General features: G+C 46.1%; 1 protein-coding gene across 5 annotated transcripts in view; it reads left to right on the top strand.

Moving 5' to 3' along the window:
• Tln2 (talin 2) overlaps positions 1-20,982 on the top strand; it is a 419,063-nt gene that overhangs the window by 134,519 nt on the left and 263,562 nt on the right. The window contains exon 1 of one of the 5 annotated variants that reach the window (XM_015997973.3): positions 16,222-16,345. The exons of the other annotated variants lie outside the window; for them this stretch is intronic. The gene's annotated coding sequence lies outside the window, so the exon portion shown is untranslated. Of the gene's footprint in view, positions 1-16,221; positions 16,346-20,982 lie in introns of those variants that run through there. 5 annotated transcript variants of the gene reach the window in all.

Raw genomic sequence — 20,982 nt, 5'->3', positions numbered from 1 at the left:
CAAAGAGCTATTCTGCTAAATGGTCTGTGTGCCAAGACTGGGTGGTGGACAGGATTGGTATCTCCATACAATGGGCTTTGGGTGGTCCTGATGGTAGTATTTCTTCCATTTTTTAAAAAAGATTGATTTGTGTATGTGTGTGTATGTGCTTCGAACTCCAGAAGAGGACAATGAATTGCCTGCAGTTAAGAGTTACAGGAAGTTGTGCCTAGCCCAACTTGGATACTAGATTCTGATCCACTGTGGGAATAGCAGGCACTCTTAGCTGCTAAGCCAGCTCTCTAGCCCCATTCACGGTGACATTTCTTGCAGCTTCACTACTGAGAGGGCATAGGTTTGTAGTAGGGCAGCAAACAAAAGTTGGGTGACAGTGTACCTTCCGTGTAGCGGAACAGCACCTGGGTTTGAGCCTCAGTCACTTCAGATAGTGGCGGACAGAAGGTGTGATTAGTGTCACCACCACTATGAAGTGTGTGAGCCCGGGCGATTGCTTGTCTGTCAAATACCTGAGCACTGAAATTAGTGGGACGTCTGTGAGGCTGGAGAGAGGCTGGACCAGCACGTGAGGGCAGCTTACGCAGGGACCTCTTTACGTCTGGAGAGTCTCCCAGGCAAGGAGCCTGCACCGGTGGGGATTTGAAAGCTTCCCTGTGTGTTCCCTGTTAACCATCTGGTCGCTGCCTTGGCTCTTTTTATTCAGATAACATTACCAGTGAGTTCCTTCATGGCGGACTGTGATACAGAACTGTGGGTGAAATAAATAAACCCTTTCCTCCCTAGGTTGCTTTCGGCCCTGGTGTTCTATCACAGTAACAGAAACCCTTAGACAGACCCCACTGGTGAATTATAAGAAGCAAAGGATATTTATTTAAACTTGTGAAGTCTAGATATTTTTCTGGGCCCTTGTTATTCATTGATATGTAAGACACCCCCTTAAAATAAATCACACACACACACACACACACACACACACACACACACACACACACACACACACACACGATTAAATTATTTAAGCCGGCAGTGGTGGCACATGCCTTTAATCCCAGCACTTGGGAGGCAGAGGCAGGCAGATCTCAGAGAGTTTGAGGCCAGCCTGATCTACAAAGCGAATTTCAGGATAGCCAGAACTATTGTACAGAGAAACCTTATCTTGAAAAACCAAAAAATAAAAAAATAAAAATAAAAATTTTCCAAAGTCACAAACCTAGTACAGAATCCAGTACCTAAACTTGGGGATGACGTCGCTCATCATCAGCTGGGTCTTCTCACATCAGTGGACATGGCTGAGCCAGTCCCCACAGACATGCCCACAGGGCAGCCTGCTCTAGATCATCCTTCACAGAGACTCACTTCCTGGGTGATTCTAGGTGGCGTCAAGTTGACCAGGAAAGCTAAACACCACCAGGAGCTTTCTTCCCGCCTTCAAGGAATTGCTTGTTGCCATGGCAATTGTTTGTCAAGTTATGGGAAAGAAAAATCTACATTTTGCTGTGAAATAAGAAAAGATTAGAAAGTAGAGAGGGGGAAAAGTAGGTCAACGGGAAAGGAAACATTTCCTCCCAGGACAGGCCACATCTTTTAACCTTTCATGTGCATGGCGTCTCTTCCCCCACTCTCTCTCTGTGTGACAGTGTTCTTTCCAGAGTTTTCTGGATGGGTTCCAGGCATAGCAGAGCTACAAATCTTCCACAAATTTGCATAGGCCTTTTATGCTCAGCCCAGTCAATAAGGATCCATTGTTGCCTGTCCTTGGACAGTGGCCCAAGCTTTATATCTTTCCCTCTGCACGGGGCAATTTCATCACCCAGCCCCCTCATGGGAACCTCACCTGGTTGGCTTGCAGACAAAGAGGTGTTTTGGTGGGCTACCCAGTAAATACTTGTAAACTGGGTACCCAGGATACCCACCCACATGAGGGCTTGTGTAGCCCAGGCTGGTTCTGTCAGTGCTGTAAATGTGACTTGGAAAACAACCTGGGGGAGCCATGTCCAACCAACCCGGGGCTTTGAACTTCATCTCCTTCCTGGACTCTGTTGGATCTATGAAGCAGTACAACCAGATGAGCAGGGTATTCTGTAGAATTGAACATTGAATTACATTCTGGAAGAAGTAAAAACTTGATGAAATAGGAATAACTTTTTTTGCTGCTGGAGGGGAGACCAAGTCATTGGCTGTGATTTGGTGTGGCAGGCCTGCCTCACAGACCCTGTGGAAGGAAGGTGGGAGTACTGACGTCATCCCTTTCAACTTCTGTAGAAGGAGCTCTTTGTGGGTCTGTCTGGTAGTGACAGGAGGAGATGCGACACACCATGTGGCTTTATGAGACTCGGTTCTTGCTGAGGATTTGCGTAAGAAGCCGCCGGACAGGTGCAGGAGCGCCTGGCTGGTTTGCTGGCTCTGGATTCCTGAGATGAACGGAAGAGTGTGACTGGAGATTTTGGTGGTGGTGGTGGTGGTGGTTGGATGGTTTGCAGCTGTTGAGTTCAATCTGCTCTCTTTGCCACATGAATTGTGGGGCTTCATTTCTTGTCCCATGGTTGTGAACTGCCAAAGGAGCTTTTGTGAGAGGAGGTGGTGTCTGGGAGGGCTGCTCATGAGACAGTTTTCCTAGCTGGAAGTTTGCTCTTGTGCGCAAGCCTAGCTAGAGTCTCTAGATCAGGAGAGCAGCTCCTGCAGTGTTTCCAGCCACCCCCACCCAGGCGCCCAGGGGAAGAGAACTCCTCAGAGTGGCGTGACATGTGGAGCATGTAGAGAAGCAGTGTGCTGGTTTGCAATGTTGTTAGTTTGCCAGCCTCTGCAGGCAGCCTGTTTAGAACCTATTGGAGCCTTGGGAAAGGACAGAGCTGATGAAGGAAGAGAGACCATGAAGAAATAACACTGGAAGGAAGAGATTATAGGTAGTAAGTTCAGGGTCCTCTATAGATTTATTCAGATTTACCAGGCATTGATTTATTCTAGATTATCTGGGGTAGTGTTGTGAATCTTGTCCCCTACTCTTTTCATCTTTCTATATTGTCTAAAAATCTGTCCAGATGTGGTTAATACAGACCCTAAATGGGATGTCAAAAATCTTGACAGTTAGGTGAACTGCCCTCTATACACAGAGAAGGATCGGACGTTGAATGACCAAGATAATGTCCTATGACTGCATTAATGTCTGTGCGTATACACACATGCATACATTACACACTTGCACACAGATACACACACATGCACACACCTCTGTCATAATACTTTCTCTATCATTCACATTGGAAATGGTGTATATCCAGGGGCTGGAGATGGAGCTCAGTTGGTAGAGTGCTTGCCTGGTGTGCATGAGGCCTTATGTTCAATCCCCAGCATCGAAGATAAGTGTGATGGTATACACACTTGCCATCTTATCACCCAGGAAAAGGAGGTGGGAGAACCAGAAGTTCAAAGCCATCCTGGGTTACATAACTAGTTTCAGGCAAGCCTGAGCTGTGTGAGACCCCATCTGAAAGAAAGAGAAAAGAGAAGGAGGAAGGGAGACGTAGAGAGGTAGGTCTCATCACGACTCCTTAATTCCTGTCTGCTGACCATTTCTCCAGTGACCACGTTCTGCCTGTGTCCCTCACTTAGATCTCACAGGAATGTGTTCTGCAAATCCCCTTTGCCCTCTAAGCTCTGAAGAAACTGAAACTACGTTTAGGAAAGGGGATAAAAACCACCTTGGAAGTGGAGCCTGCTGTACTGTGGATGCCTTGGGCGGTTTTCTCATTACAACCTCCCTCCCCTGCTGTTGCTCTAGGATGATTCTGTGCAGATGTTGGAAAACTGTGGGTCTTTGGTTGTAGATCACACCAAGTTATTCTGCCTTTTCACTGGAAGGACTTCAGCAATCTGCATATGGGAAAGTAGCCTGATAACTGTCTGCCCCTCAGCCAGCTCTCACTGCCAGTCCAGTTGTGAAATGTGGCAAGACCATAGCCAGAAGTGTGATGTTGAAACACAGTGCATCTAAAAATTACTTTCCATCTCCTCTGTTGCTATTCCAAGGAAGAGGGGATGACTGGCAGGCATCAGGGGGTTCTAAGCCACAGTCGGAATTTGCCTAAAGAGGATTTATGGTTTTTCTGCTAATTGCAAGACATTGCTCAAGTGATCATTTGCATTTGGGTTGCAGAATTCCAGCTTGGGACTGCACTCAACCCAAGGATGATTGAAAGATGGCAGCTAGTGCTGAGGATGTTCTTTAGGTCAGATCTCAGAGAGGACCAGAAGACCACAGTCCTGGACGTCTGCCCTCTGAGGATTAGGACTCCAGCCCAGGCAGGATTTGGATGCTAGAAAGACTAAAAGAAAAAAAGAACATGTCAGGCCACATTAGACACACCACTGTGGAGCTGGGAACAGATGGGGGATGTCTGGGAACAACATACAAACTCTTGGGATAGGAACTTTTCATAGGTTCTGAGAGAATAGGAAAAGCTCCTATCAGAAAGGGTATGCGTATATATAACAAGAGGTTTGAGTCAGTGCTTAAGAGTACTTGCTATACAAGCATGAAGACCTAAGTTCAAATCCCCAGCACCTATACAGAAAGCTGGGCGTGGCTGCAACATTCCTGTAACCCAGCATCGGTGAGGGGAACAAACAGACTCTGAGCTAGCCAGCCTAGCTGAAATCGCCAGTTTCCAGTTAAGTGATAGATTCGGTCTGAAAGCAGCAAGGCGGAAGAGAGGAAGATACCTAATGTCCTCCTCTGGTCTCTGCATGTGCATGCATGGGCGCACCCCCCCCCCCCCCCAGCGCATACTCATTTATACATACACACTTCACAACACACATACAACATGCAGACAGCGTGTGTACACACACACACACACACACACACACACACACACACACACACACACACACACACACACTGGAATAGGCATCCTAAACTGACTTAATCAGTAAGAAATGCATTGGTCCAATAACTGAAAAAGGCCAGTTTCTCAAGTTGGAGACGTGTATCTTAGTCAATGTTCTATTGCTGTGAAGAGACACCATGACCACAACAACTCTTATAGAAGAAAGCATGTAATTGGAGCTGCCTTACAGTTTCAGAGCCTTAGTCCATTGTCATCATGGTGGGGAACAAGACAATACACAGGTAGACATGATGCTGGAGAGTAGCTGAGAGTTCTGCATCTGGATCCACAGGCAGCAGGGGGAGAGAGAGAGAGACACTGAGACTGGCTTGGGCTTTTAAAACCCCAAAGCCCACCCCCAATGGCACACTTCCTCCAACAAGGCCACACCTACTCCTCCAGTAAGGCCACACCTCCTAATGCCTTGAGTACTGCCACTCCCTGATGACTAAACATTCAAATATATGAGCCTGTGAGGACCATTCTTACCCAAACCACCTCAACAGGATTCTCTTCCTCAGATTTCTGTATTAGTTACTTGTGACAAAGTACCTTACAACTTAAGGAAAGAAGGGATTGTTTTGGCTCACAGTTCAAGGGTATAGACCATCATGGCAGTCAAGTCATGGTGACTGGAGTGTGAGCAGCTAGTCACACTGTATCTTCAGCCAGGAAGCCGAGAGCAATGAATACTGCCAGTGCCCAGCCTACTTTCTCTTTTTATTCATATCAGGAACCTGGCCCATGGAACTGTGTGACCCTTTCTTAGGGTGGGTCTTCCACCTCCATTAACCTACTGTAGAAACACTCTCACAGATATGTGCAGAGGGTTGTTTCCATGGTGGTGTTAAATCTTGTTACATTGGCAATCAGGATTAGGCAGCACTCTTCCTTTATGTCCACAGAAAGGTGGTTGGTTAGTAGTAGTCGGGGCTCCACACTGCTTGCTCACATCCACAGTCATGTAGCAAAAAACCTGAGCTTTGTTCTGGAAGGCACACCGTAGTGGCCACGGGGATGACACATGCTTAGAACCATGCCAAAGTTCTAATCTCTTCATCTTGCTAGTGGCCACAAGGGGAAGGGCTGGTGGCAGCCATGAGCCACCTCTGTATCTCCCTCTTCCAGCTTCATTTCTGTTGACACAATACCCTTAACACATAGCAGCTTGTTGGAGAAAGGGTTTACTTTGGCTCAGGATTCTGGGTTACAGTCCATCGCTGCTGAGAAGTAACTGTGGCGGGAGCGTGAGACCACTGGTCATATCATATCCACAGTCAAGAGCAGAAAGTAGGGAATGTGAGCATGCTTGCTTACTTGTGCTCCTCTGGGCTCCACTACTCTTAGTTCAGGACCGTCTGCCTATGGAATGGTGCTGCCCACAGTGAGCTGAGTCTTCCCACATCAATAAACTTTATTAAAATAGTTCACCACAAATGTGCCTACGGGCCAGCCCCATGTAGACAGTCCCTCGTTGAGAATTTCTTCCCAGTGATTCTAGGCTGTGCTGATAAGCTCATTATAATACTCAGTTTGGAACTAAACTAATATCACATACTGTCTTGAAGCTGACATATAAATTTATGGCTTTCCCAAAGAAAAATCTAGAACAACAGAAAGGAATGGCAGAGAGAATGTAGCATACCAATGAAAAATGTCCACTCAATGGCCAAATTATAAGTGAATTTTAATCCAAAAATAAATGATCTTTGTTAAATGGAGAGGTCATTCTATAGACAGCTAGTTCAACCTATTACAGTGTTGTTTAGGGCCATGAGAATAAGAATGGAGTATCACCTTAACCGTGTCTGCGTACACCCGAAGAACTCTTTGATGACTGGTTTTTCTGTTTTGTCGTCATTACCTTTTTCACAGTCTTGTTGGAGCTGTGCAAGCTTAGTCAGAGCTGGATTTCTTTCCTGAGACCTATAGAGAATCTTTCACCGATTCACATTAACAATAAGTAGTGTCTAATTGCTTAATTTCCTAAAAGCCATTCATTCATCCACCCACTCACCTTCCTCCCATTAACCCACTGTCTAATGACTCAGGAACTATACTGGCCACTGCAGATGAGTCCACCTTTGCCATGGGATCCCTAAGCTTGAGTTCCCAGTCTGGCTGGGGGCTCTGACAATGTTTCAGTGGTGTTGTTTGTTTGTTTGTTTGAGACAGGGTTACATGTAGCCCAGGCTTGTAGCAGTCAATGACCCTGAACTTGTGACTAATGCTTCTCTTCCTGGTGCTGAGATTACATGTGTGCACTATCAGACCTGGTTTTATATGATGGGGAGACTGGTTTCCTGTACCCTAGGCAGACACTGTACCAACTGAACTGCATCTTCACGGCCCTAAAATTATGACTTTATGTGGTATATGTGGTATCTTATCTGTTACATGCTGTGGAAGTTCAGAGAAGAGGCATTTGTCTGACTAGAGATGCTGGTGAGTGGCAATTCCTAGTTTAGGTGGTATTTAAAATGGGTTGAAAGGATGGGTAGGACACTAGGCAGACATTTAAAGCAGAGATTGGATGATAATGAGTCAAGAATACTTTGAGTCAATTCTAGGAAGGCCTAGGTGTTATTCTGAGCTGAGACTACAGTTATTAGAAAACTAGGAGGTGCAATTTAAACTCAAATTCTTGAACCATCCCCCTGTGCTCTGATCAGTATGTTGGGAATATGGTATGTGAATTATGTTTTGGTCTCAACTCCATAGCTCATGCTGATGATGATCTCATATGAGGTCTTTGGTGCCAAATTCAGGGATGGAACCGGGAGGGTTGGGGGAAGAGGCTGCAAATGCATAATGCACTGAGCAACTGCAGGAACTGGAGAAAGAAGCCAGAGAGGCTAGGAAGGATGGAGGGCGGGGGTGGGGGGGTGGGGGGGGTGGCGCACAGGTCTGTGTGGCCAATAAGACCTTGCAGGAAGCAAAGACATGAGCTCAGAGCATATAATCTCTAATAGAAGTAATATCATAGGGATATTTTTACTGTTGAACTAAAATAGCTTTTAAGAAAAAAAATGACTCTGAACATAATGACTTGGCTCATCTCATATAGCCAAGAATTCAGGTTCAAGCCTCAAGAGTAGCTCCTCGCCAGTCTGCCTTCCAGTGGGAAATGATTTACCCCAATTATCTTAGCTCAGGGAGTTTGGAATTCTCTCGAGGAAGCTTGGAAGCTACTCTACAAATTGCTTGACTCGGTATTTTGAAAATATGATAGATTCAGACATGCATAAGTGTGACATCCTGGAGCTGCACGGGGGAGCAATGGAGGGATGCTGAGAGTTTTTGCAATTAAGGAATGGGAGGGGTGGCCTTAAATTGTACCTCTGCGTAAATTTTAGCCAGACTTTTTTAGTTTCCTACTTCAGGAAGTGTAACCCTGGGGATCTTGAACTGTTCTTGATTACTCTGAAACTTTCTTAGGAATGAGCTGGGTTCTCTAGCTCAGGGACAGTATGCAATAGAAAACCTTGTGTATTTTCTACTCAGTGATACTTTATATTTACTTGACAAAGAAAGGAAGAAAGAACTAGATTTTAGACTGATTCATTGTATCATTGTTGGAATTACTCAGTCTCCATTATAACTCAGTGGAAGTGACTGAAGAACTCTCTCTCTCTCTCTCTCTCTCTCTCTCTCTCTCTCTCTCTCTCTCTCTCTCTCTCTCTCTCTCCTCCTCCTCCTCCTCCTCCTCCTCTTCCTCTTCCTCTTCCTCTTCCTCCTCCTGGTCCTCCTCCTCCTCCTCCCTATTTTCTTGCTCCCTCACCAGAGTCTCTTGTATTCCAGGCTTGCCTCTAACTTGCTCTGTAGCTGATAATGACCTTGAACTGCTGGTCCTACTTTCTCTACCTCCCAAGTGCCTGGGGTTACAGGCCTGCACCACTATATCTGATTTTCTAAGGTACTGGTGGTGGAACCCACGGCTTAGCTTAGTGCATGTTAGGCTAGTGCTCTACTAACTGAGCTGCATCCCCAGTCCCACAGGTTTCCATATAACTTTAAAATAAAGATTTTATTTTAGATTATATAATATAAACACACACACACACATACACACACACACACACACAGAGAGAGAGAGAGAGAGAGAGAGAGAGAGAGAGAGAGAGAGAGAGAGAGAGGTTATATGCATGTGAGAGCAGGTGCTTCCAGAGGTCAGCTCCCACCCTGGGGTCGGGGCTAGAGTTACAGGTGATTGTGAGCTGCCCAGTGTGGGTACTGGGTATTGAACCAGCGTCCTCTGCAAGAGTAGTGCAGACTCTTCACCACTGAGCCCGCTCTCCACTCCCTTCAGTGAAGTTTATAACTGTTTTGTGTCTTTGGTACATCTGCTAAGATTTCATTAGCTTAACATGAAGGTACATGGTTACCAGGCAATGAAATGGACTCATTTCATCCTGGACATTATTTGTTATTTTAGGTAGCACGGTGTAGGTTGGTAGAAAATTCTAAAATATGCACGTTTTAAAAAGATTCATTTGTTTTTGATGTATATTGTGTGCATGCATGAGTTTATGTGCACTTTGTGCATGCAGGTATCCACAGAGGCTGGAGAGGTTCAGATCCCTGGAAATGGACTTACAGGTGACTGTGAGCTACTCTGGGCGCACTGCTGGGAACTGAACCTGGGTCCTCTGCAAGAGCAGGAAATGCTCTTAGCTATTGACCCATCTCTCCAGTCCCCAAAGCTACAGTTTTAAAACATTGACCTTAGTGGGACAGTTGTCGCAGTGGCTCTCCATCTTGATACTGGTGACATTTCCAGTAGGTAATTCTTTGTTGTGGAGTACACTGTAGAACCTCAACTCTGTGTTCTAGACGCAGCTTCGACAGGAAACAAATGTCACCAGGCATTGCCAGATGTCCCTTGGGGAATGAAATAACTTGTGGTGGAGAACTGCTTACTTAGCAGAGACAAGCATTTTTATAGCCTGTGGTTTTATGCTGCCTCTGACCTATCATTTGAGGATTATGGTCAATAAATTTAGCACATAGTTAATTTTCATTCACAGATTCTGTGTTTGAGAATTTATCCATTTGTTGGTCACCTCAAGTCACTACTTGTGGCACACCTGTGCAGCTGTGACAAATCCAGTTGACCCACGGTCGGGTTCAGCAATGATACTGTGCTGGCTATTTTTAACTGTCAACTCGATACAACCTAGAAGCACCTGGAAGGCCACCTCACTTGAGGAATTGTCTAAGTCATTCTGGCCTGTAGGCATGTCGGCGGGAGACTGACCTGATGTCGTTAGCCCCCGCCCATGGTGAGCTTACCATTTTGTGGGCTGGCCCTGGTCTGTGTGACTAGGGAAAGCTAGCTGGCAGCAGCAAGCAAGCACTAAGGATCCATGGTCTCTTTGCTCTTGACTGTGGGTGTGATGTGACTTGCTACCTGAGTTCCTGCCTTGGTTTCCCCTCAGTGATGGACTGTCACCTGGAACTGTCAAATCAAATGCTTCCCCACATATTGCTTTAAAAAAAAATGTGTATGGATATATGGCCTGTGTGTGTATGTGTTTCTGCCTGGCTGGTACTCTGAGAGGCTAAGCAAGAGTGTCGGATCCCCTGTGCCTAGAGTGAGCTGCCTTGTGGGACAAACCTGGGTCCTCTGAGAGAGCTTTCCAGCCCCATGTAATAGATATGTTTTAATCTGATTTTTGTTTTTTGCTACAGCTATAAAATATGAGCATATACCCTTCTTTGTGAATCCCCCCCCCCCCAGACTTGGCATCGGATGGTAAGAACTCACTGTTGGAGTAGAAAAGTAGTGAGTGGATAGGTGCAGTGAGTAGACCCAGTCCTGGGTCATGCTTGATTCTAAGTTAGTACAACAGCTGTTGTGGGTTGATCAAACTGGGAGGTGCTCTTTAATAACCAGGTGGCCCTCTAATCCCTGTCCCCGTCACCATGGCCCAAGAGAAGAGGTCACTGGGCCGCTCTCTTGTATGTGTCTGACAACCCAGGGACTGGTGGAAACTCAGTGGGAATTCCCGCTTGGGAGATGTCCACGGTCTGGAGTGAGGAAGTGAGGTCTTGTACCAGCTGTCGACACTCCATGCAGAATGTTAATTGAGTCTTAAGCCCTACATAGAGTTCCGATTTACTGTTTTAATGGAGTAACTTAGAGATAGATAATAACAGTGTCCCTGGGAAAGAGATGGAAACGCTACCAGGTGTGGTCCATGATCAATTAGGAGAGCTGCAGATGCCTGCAGACACCAGTGAGAGTGTTGTCTCCAGCCTGGTAGGATGAGGAGTTAGAACAGGATTGGGTTATCTGTTCACCACTTAGAGACAAGCCAGGGAGGAATCGTCTGGAAATGACAAGAAGATTGTGATGAGCCTATTGACTGAGCTAATGGGGTGTTTGCTAAGCAGACCTCATTGGTTTCTTCTTCTGATGAGACAGGATCGGAAGTCTAGGGCCCGCTTGAGAGTGTCTTGGACTTGATAAGTTGGCACGTTGATCCCTCATTTAACAATCTTGCAGGACCCCAGATGTTCTTTGCATGGGTGTTGATGATGCTGAAGGGTCTAGCAGAGGTGTAGACTTGAAAAAAATCTCTTTTCCCTCTCTCTCATGTATGTGTGTGTGTATATAGTGTGTGTGTGTGTGCGCGCGCGCGCGCATGCATGTGTGCATGTGAAGGCCCCAGGTTGATGGAAGGAGTCTTCATTGATCACTCTGCACCTTATTAGTCAAGGCAGAATCTCTCGGTTGAACCCAGAGCTTGCCATTTCAGCTAGTCTCCTAGTCAGCTTGCTCTGGGGGTCCGCTTTCTAGAAATTATAAGAGGGTTTTCGGGCCCTCTAGTCATTTGTACGTGTTTTGGAAGCTGGGACTTTAGTTCTCATGCTTGTGTGAATACACCTAATCAATGAGCCATCTTCCCTGTTCTGAAAAGTTTTCCACATTGCATTTGCTAAAAAATCCACTGGCTTCTTGAGTTGGTAAGTTCTGACTAAGAAAAGTCAAACTATTCCCTTAGATTAGGAATGATGTGATCTCATTTCCATGAGCTTCTGAGCTTGCTCTCAGCATGGCTTTTGCTTGTACGTTCATGTGAATGTTCATGTGAATGCAGATTTATGTGGTTACCAGAGCATCATATGCCCTGGAGTAGGAGTTTTAGAAGAATGTTAGCCTTGTAGCATGAGTGCTGGGAACCAAACTTGGGTCCTCTGCAAGAACAATCAATATATACTCTTAACTAGTGAACCATCTCTTTAGCCCCAGAAATAAACGCGCTATTTTATGTTCTTCAATAAAATTTAAAATAATGTTGGTTTGGTGTATAAGTAACTTTATTTAGGTGTCTTTTTTTCTTTACAAAAATAAAAATCAGAATAAAATATTAAAATCTCCCTGTTTTCCTCCCTATCTTTTTTCCATCCTTTCCCATTATTTATGAATGGCATTTAAAAAAACAGTTCCAGTTATCTATTTGCCTGTTTACTTGTCTGTAATCCATTTGACTCTAGGCAGACAGGCATTTCAAGTGTAAATAGTAAAGCTTTTCTGCCTTCACATTTTATCTGTTTTGTTTTTCTGCCTGTGTTGCTGACAGTGAAGCCAAGCTCTGGACAGAAGCAGAGGTTCTGCTCGTCTTCCTGACGTTAATGGGGTGCTTACTACTCATGGGGCGCTGGTGATTCATCATTTGCTTGCTCTTTCCTCTCTGAGGAATGTTTGTTGCTTTTAGGAATTAAGTATCAAATTATCTATAATTGGGGCAAATAGTTCTCATTTTTTTCATTTCTCCTAGGACTTAGCAGTGATGTGGGATATACACAGAAATATTAGTATAAGTCTGTTTGAGACTCTCCTGTTGGCCTCTGCTCTGGGGAATTTGGTGATTTAGAACCTTCTAAAGCATCCAAGGATATACTAGAGCATGGGTGCTCTGAAGGATGCTGGGAGTATACTTTGGGCAAGGCTGGCTTCTAGGCACCCGATAGGTCATCTGATTTTTCCTGAAGGAGAGAATGAATGGAGTAAGGGTCTGGCCGGTGACCCTGATCCACGCTGGGTTAGAGTCTTGGGATATGTGAGTCCGTCATGTTCTCTGGGAATGAATGAAGTTACATTCCAGTTTGCTGGGTTGAGGCTCAGAAAAATCCAGTGGTCAGTTCCAAGGGAAGTTTTATGTGTGTGTGTATACCAGGTGTCCTGTTCTCGTTCTCTCTCTCTCTCTCTCTCTCTCTCTCTCTCTCTCTCTCTCTCTCTCTCTCTCTCTCTCTCTCTCTCCCTCTCTCTCTGTTGTATTTCCTTGAAACAAGGTCTCTCACTGAGCCTAGGCCCTCGGTCAAGTGAGCAAGCCCCAACAATTCTGTCTCTGACCCCGCTGCACCTCGCCAGTGGCGCTGTGGTTATGGGCACATATGCCACCATGCCTTGTTTCCTATGTGTGGTCTGGGGTTTTGAACTCAGGTCCTCAGGCTTACACAACAAGCTCTCTTACTTCTGAGCCGTCCCACCAACCCTGAAGGGAGTTGAGGTGCTTCGTGAAGGGAGTGAATTTACAGTTAAGAAGAACCAGATATAAAGGAAGAGAACAGCACACAAGATGTGTCATGTGCCATCCCAAGGCTCTGACACCTTGATGTCATTGGGTAGCCATTATTCAAGAGGGGCTGGTTTGGTCAAAGCCAAAGGCTTAACTTATAACCTTAATCCCTGGTAAACAGTCTTTTTTGCTAATTGACTCTACTGTCCAGAATTACTTTCATTTGGCCAATTTCAGATTCTGTTTATGCCCAAAGGCTCTGAGTCCTAATGCTGTGACAGCTTTTACAGCTCCCAGTGTCCTGTAGAGACCTCTCAGGCCCACCTAGCTGTGGGTACCAGGTCCTGTTCCACCGGAATAGCTTTCTGTAGGGACTCTAAATCTTAGCAGGTTGCAGAATAGTTATTACCTCAGCAGAAGAGACTCCTGCTAAAACTTGGGAAACCGTTGTTGTAATTTGCTTACTAATTTCAATCCTCCTTTATAGTAGTATTGATCTTGCTTATAGAACTGCAGGCATTTTGCATTTCAACTCCATTGCATTTCTCAAGGAAAATGTCCCTGCATGTGGCATTTAGAAACAATTTTCTCTCCCAGCCAGCTATTGCAGAACTCTAGAGGATACAAGCGTTTGATTTGGCCAACTCTAAGCATGTTACATTTATGTTGATAAATTCTAAGCCTCCTAAGGAGCCACTTATTCCTTACTTATTGTTCACCACCCCACCCTCCAGTACCTATCACTAAATTCCGGATGTAGTTCCTGTAGAAAGAGGAAAGGCGTTTACTTCTTCACCCCCTCACAGGTTCTTAGTTAGAATGGGGCCCTGGGACAAAAGCCAAAAGAAAAGCAGTTTGTTAGTGAATGTGAAGGCTGCTTTTTTTGTCAGCTTGACTCACCTGGGAAAGGGACCTCAAATGAAGAACTGCCTCCCTCAGACTGTCCTATGGGCACGCATGTCTTTGGGGCATTTTCTAGATTACCAATTGATGCAGGGAGGGCCCAAGTCACGGTAGGCAGTGCCATCCCTAGACAATCTGGCATCTTCTGAGGTCTCCCATTCTGCAGAGATCCAGTTTAAAGCCCTCTGAATGCGCATCACTTTTCTGTTTAGAATGGTAGCCCTCGAGGGAAGGAGGCATTTTGGGGGGAGGAGTCCCCCAGCAACTCTCCTGTCCATCAGCATGGAGTTAAGAGCTCCAGAGCACCTTCCCTGGGGATTGCTCTGACTAGGATTACCAGAATCGGAGGCAGGAGAGGTTGCCAAGGGAGCCTCTATCAGGTCTGTGTGGGCTGCGGTCTATGTAATGGAGGTCAATGGTGTGAGTCTAGAAGAATAGCCAGAGGAAGCTTTGTTTTGCAATGGGACTATCCACCTTGTCCTCTCTGTTCAGCTACACCCTTCCTACTCTCGTTGGCCATGTTGGAGACAGTCTCTTCTGAGGAGCTCTCTGGAAGATCCCACCCTTCTTGGCTTTACCAGACCTATTACATTTTATCCCTGGCCTCAACTTTACCTATGCATCCGTGTCCCTCAGTGTTCCCATGGGACATCGTGTCTCCCTCACAGGCTCCTAGGCAGCACCGTTGTCTCAAGACTGACACACAGTGTACCCATTTTGGCCACGTGTCTTTGGGGCACTGGAAACCCACTGTGATACCATTGGATTCATGGGGAGGGCCTTTGTTTGTCCTTGGAAGTAAAGAGCCCCAGGATGGTGTGAACTGGGCTGAGATTGCCACAATGTTCTCCTGGTCCCTCAGCTTGCTCACTGCCCTGGAATTTATTTTTCCTCTTGTTCTATTTAGATGGATTCACAAGGTGACAGTTTCTTTCCATTTCACCATAGTCTTTATGGCTGCCCCAGCTTGGCATTAGGATCCTTGGCCTGGAAACCGATGAACTGTTTTCGGGTCAGGGCTGCCTCATTTCCTGAATAGCTTTGGCGGAGATAGGGCAGGTGTTCAGATAGTCTGGGAAGCCCACCACCCCCATATTGAGTATTCATGTATTTACGAGGTAAAATGATTACTTTTCTTGGTTCAAGCATTCATTGTTTGGAAGTAAGATTGCCCTACATCCAGTTTGTTTCTGTTATCTGAAGCTGCAGGCACTCTGGGGGGTGTATTTTCACCTGTGTGGGACTTGGCCCTGCCCTACTCCTCAGCCCTGCTTTAGGGGGGTGGGGGTAGGACTGCTGAATTGCATCCAAAAGGCAGTCAGATAGCATGGCATTTGGAGGCAGGGGATGAGGAGAGCTCTTGTCAGGAGCAGTGTTTGTGGGAAAGAAAAAAATGCATGATGGGATTTGAAGTCCCCATCAGCCCTTCCTGTGAGCTGAGTGAGTAGAAATGGTAGCTGAAGCCCAGAGGCCAGAAGGGAAGGTGGATACCGCCCTGGTTCTTTTCAGCAGGGAACAGCAGTTTGCTTTTCCCTGTGTACAGAATGTTCCCACTTCCCACTCTTCCTGTAGAGTAGGAAAGGAAAAAGAAATCATCATCCTGAAATGAGAGAGTAGACATCGGCTGGGCCTGGTTCAGGGAAGTCGGGGCTTGGCCTGGGCTCCGTGTTACAACTTCATTAGGCACATGTGTTATTTTCTGAGTGGTAGGAATAGTAAGATTTACACCTAATCAAGGAAAGGCTGGCCAAACAAACGCTCGGGTGGGGTTTCCTGGGTAGGAGTGTGATATTGTAATAAATGGGAAGCAGAGTTCTGCAGTCCAATCTCTGGTCTGATTGCACACATTACAGCAGGGGCCCTGTTTTCCAGGAATGCAACACACCCCATGTCCAAGGCCCCTCCTCGGAGGGTGTGTCTGCACTTCCTCTGGCCCTCTTCTTAACTGTTGGGGCTGTCAGACAGACTGGGGGCCTAACGTGGGGATACCTAAGATGCCTGCCTTAGGATCTTTGACTTGGGACCACTTGACAGGTGAGTGGATGTTACGTTCAAGTCCACTAGGGACCGATGTAGTGTGGGTTAGGTTCTCCAGGCTTCTCCTACAGGCTACAGAACAGAAAGTGAATGTGGGCAGAGCTCTGACGTGCCAGCAATAGTCCTGAACGTTTCTAAGCACTGGTGGGCAGGGTGCTTTCCAGGAGGCAGAGGAAACCATGCTCCTGCAGAGAGGGTATCATTTCCCCTACTCCTGCGTGCTGGCTGCCTGCTGCCCTGAGGTTTTAGATGCTCAACCAGCCACTTCTGCCTCCTGAGGGATTCCCTGGGCTCTGCCTTCCCAGCTTGGCCCCTCAGGCATTCTTTCCTGATTCTCCTGTTGCTGAGGCCAGCTGCTTTCCTGCCCTTTCTACTCAGTCTTCAGAATTAGACATCAGCTCCCATCAGAGTTGGTTGTCTCCTGTTGCTCTCTCTGGCTCTGTCCATCCCCACAGCATGCTTCAGCTCAGGGTTACATGTATCTTTCTTTTCTTTCTTTTTTTAAATTTACAAGCTCCTCAAGACCAAAGCCAGTTTCTCCTCCAGTTCATGATACTTGACACATAACTCATATACCTGAGCAGTTAGCAAATATTATCTCTTAAGCAAGTTATATGCTCGCTTTTCTTTCTTTCTTTCTTTCTTTCTTTCTTTCTTTCTTTCTTTCTTTCTTTCTTTCTTTCTTTCTTTCTTTCTTTCTCTCTCTCTCTCTCTCTCTCTCTCTCTCTCTCTCTCTCTCCTCCCTCCCTCCCTCCCTCCCTCCCTCCCTCCCTTCCTTCCTTCCTTCCTTCCTTCCTTATTTATTTATTTATTTTTATTTTGAGACAGGGTTTCTCTGTATAGCCCTGAACTTACTCTGTAGAACTTATTCCGTGGAACTCAGAGATCCACCTACCTTTGCCTCCTGAGTGCCGGGATTAAAGCTACCTGGCTTCTGCTTTTATTTTCAGTTACTTACTTATTTATTTATTGTGGTTTTTTTCAACACAGGGTTTCTCTGTAACTTTGGAGTCTGTCCTGGAACTCACTCTGTAGACCAGGCTGGCCTCAAACTCATAGAGATCCAACTGCCTCTGTCTCCCAAGTGCTGGGATTAAAGGTGTGCGCCGCTACCGCCTGGCTTCTGTTTTTATTTTTTACTAGAACCAATTTATGCCACTTCTCAGATATATTTATATCATATTCCTAAGATTTAGGATCTTAACTTTCCCCCTGTCTCTTTGGCTTATTTTTACCCATACACCTCTCTGCTCCGTACCCATTTCACTTCAAAGTGCCAGGAACCCGGTGATGTTTGGCACCGGATGATGTTTGGCACCCATATTGGCCCCTCACACCTGGAGTCTCTGGGGTATGGCCCTGGCTTTGCACTAGATGTCAGGGTACGGTAAAGCCATGTAGGTGGTAGGCAGTGGTCCGCTTCCTACCCGCCTCTCTGCCAAGCTTTCTTTTACTTCTTCCTGCTCAGGTCCCTTCCAGCCTTCCCCAGCAGTCCCCAGTCTCTTAAAGCTCGGTTCTCTTTTCCTGTTCTCAGTGCTTTTTGCACGAGCTGGGCCTGGCGCACAGACTGCCATCATTTCTTTCCTGCATCTTTCTCTCACAACTTTTGGATGCCTCTGTGATCCCTTCAGCTTCCTCCACCAGAGTCTTCCAAAAAAATCTTTGGGTGAGGGGGCTCCTAGTGCGCATCCTATGATGTCTAGTCATTTTGTTAATGATCTGCCTTCCAGCCGGGCAGTGGTGGCGCGTACCTTTAATCCCAGCACTCGGGAGGCAGAGCCAGGAGAATCTCTGTGAGTTCGCGGCCAGCCTGGTCTACAGAGCAAGATTCAGGACAGGCTCCAAAACTACACGGGTGGTGGTGGGGGATGCCTTCCCACTGGATTGGAGGTGTGGTATGCCTAGGTGGGGGCTTGCCTTTCTTTTTGTATTTCCCAGCACATAGCCAAGCATCAAAAGTAGTCAATGTTGATCTAGTATATTAGTACATAAGGAATATTCTACCCCTGTCTCCCTGTCTCTGTCTTCTTGTGTGTGTGGAGGGCATGCATACTTCACCTTGACCTACCTCACTAGCCAACAGAGATTTCTTGTTTTCATTTTCATGTGTAGCTTCTGCGTTGTCTTCTCTATGCTCTTTGTTTTCCTGGAGGATGAACACCGGCAGGGACAGAGACACTGTCCCGTGTCATCGTCCACAGTAGCCCACGTGGTTTTTTATTGACCTTCATGGAGGCAAACCCAGAGTCATTGGCTTTGATGCAGGAAAACATTTTAAGACAAACCAGTATGAAGCACAGTTGGGGTTTATTAAAGGTCATTTACAATGCATAGATTTTAAGCACAGGGTTAAGAGAATGAAGAAAGGTGAAGATATCCTGAGACCATGGGTACGGTTTTCTCTAAGAGAGGCTCACATTTTTAACATAGATTTTAAACATGAGGACTAAGACAAAGAGAGACTTGTGGAAAGAATAAGGCATACCAAAATGTGAGTATGGGCTTCTCAAGGGAATCATGCCTTAAGTTTTCGCCATATGTACCATTTTTCTGGCTCTCAGGTTATATCTCAAAGGGTTTCTAAGTGCTCCCTACCACCTCCCCTTAATAAGTGAGATCCTAGGATGTCTGTATAGCTGCCTTGAGTGTGTAATAGATAAAGTAAGACCAGGAGCTCTGGTTAGGGTGTGTACTTGGACACTGAATGGAGTTTCTGAGAAGCCGAGAGAACTGCAGGGTCCAGAAACTGGAGAAAGACTTTAACCTAGTGTTATTAATGTGTAGAATTCCTGATTCTCACCAGACTTCAGGGTGAGTGCTCCTGTCCCTCCCCATGTCCCTGTGAATTTCGCAGTCTATCTGTAGTGTCTTGGGAAGATGCTGCATTCCCCTCATTGACAAGCACGCACTCAAATGCTGATAAACATCTCACTGTCTCCTGGGTAATTAGCCCCCAAAGATCTGGGGTGCTTGCTGGAGCTGCTAATTCGTGTGTGTCAGCTTGCCAGAGCCTCACCGGCAGCAAGACCCGACAAGCTGTTAACAAGTGTTAAACACTCCAGGAGCTTCCTGCTGGGGGCTTCCAGATAGCACTCAGGGGAGAAAAGTCCCTTGATGGCCAGGAATGAATGACGGTCAGAAATACCAGTTTTCGAAGCGTTTACTAGTTTGGGAATGGTGGAAAGTCACCTAACTTAGAGGGTCATTGACTTTTAAAAGGTAATCAAAGTAAAGAGACAGTGAATGACACGAAGGTGATAGGTGATCCTCTTTAGAGGCTCTGGAAATTAGGTCTGTGACACAGCTTTGAGGTATTTCTGCCTGGTAGAGGATTTTAGGGGATCTATGCTAATGGACATTTAAGAGCAACAATTAACATACCACTTCATAATTAATTATGGGGCCTTGGCAACAGATGGGGCCTTAAATTCCTTACATAGCCAAATGTTAATTTGAAAAAAAAACTCAGGAAACTATTTTTATTGACCTTGTTTGCTGGGCAGCCTCTTTGAACCTGCAGCTGTCCTGAGTTATCTTATACACGACATTAGTGTTCTCTAAGCCAAGGAGCTCCTACGAAATCTTTATGTCTTAAGCGAGTACTTGCATGTCTATCACACACACAGCAGTGACCAGAGTCTTTCAAGGAGTGGGGGAAATGCTTCTCGTGCTTTCTCGAAGGTTCTAGCCCTCTTAGATTGTATTGCCAAAGTCTCAGGTTTGGAATTGGACCTGGTGCTGTTTTTCAGCCATGGGCACCTCTTTCTTAAAATTTTAAGCCTCGTTTTCTTAAACTGTAAAATGGGAATGAAGTTTCTTTCACCTTTGGGTCATGGAGGAAAAGGCAGGCAGCGTGCAAGCTCTGGGCATTTGTGGTTTGTGAGGCTGCTGCTAGGGTGCTAAGGAACATGGCCAAAGGCTTGAGTAGGTAAGATGGGGACCACTGTGCCCTTCTGGGTAGTCCTGGGTGAAGATGGGGGTACACATCAGAGAGTTGACTTTGTACGCGCAGGACGTTGATCGAGCATTGGTGACGTGCCCAGGAGTGACTCAAAGCAGAACCCAAGGCCTCTTAGAGCCTGAACTCTGGTGAGAGGGAAAGTAGGCTACGCGTGCACTTTTGTGGTAGCAAAATAACTGAGGTGAAGGGAGTCAGGCAGGTTCCAAAAACACGAGACATTTAAATGGGACCCAAAGGTCTTGTGGGTGCATCCGAATAGGTGATCACATTGAGGAGGACAGAAGCATGCCCTTGTGAAAGGGTCCTTCCTAAGCCTCTCCCCGCCCATCCCAGCAGCAGTGGCTAGCCTTGGGAACAAAGCCCTGGTTTTTCCTTTTTGTTTGTTTGAGGCAGAGTAGCCCAGGCTGCCCTCAAATTCATTGGGCATCATTTGATCACCTTGAAATTCTGAGCTTCCTGCCTCCACCTTCCCAGGGCTGGGATTACAGACATACACCACCATACCTGGTTTATGTGGTGTTGGGGATCGAACCCAGGTCTTCCTGCATGCTAAACAAAGCACTCTGCCAACTGAGCTTTGGTTTTTTTTTGTGTTTTTTTTTTTTTTTTTTTTACTTATTTTTTCCCTAACTGTAATAACTATGCCTTATAGATACAACATTTCAAAGTAAGA

The sequence above is a fragment of the Peromyscus maniculatus genome, chromosome 7 (genome assembly GCF_049852395.1).
Source record: "Peromyscus maniculatus bairdii isolate BWxNUB_F1_BW_parent chromosome 7, HU_Pman_BW_mat_3.1, whole genome shotgun sequence".
Lineage (NCBI taxonomy): Eukaryota > Metazoa > Chordata > Mammalia > Rodentia > Cricetidae > Peromyscus > Peromyscus maniculatus.
The sequence above is the reverse complement of the archived record's forward strand: the minus strand, read 5'-3'. Positions and strand labels throughout refer to the sequence as shown.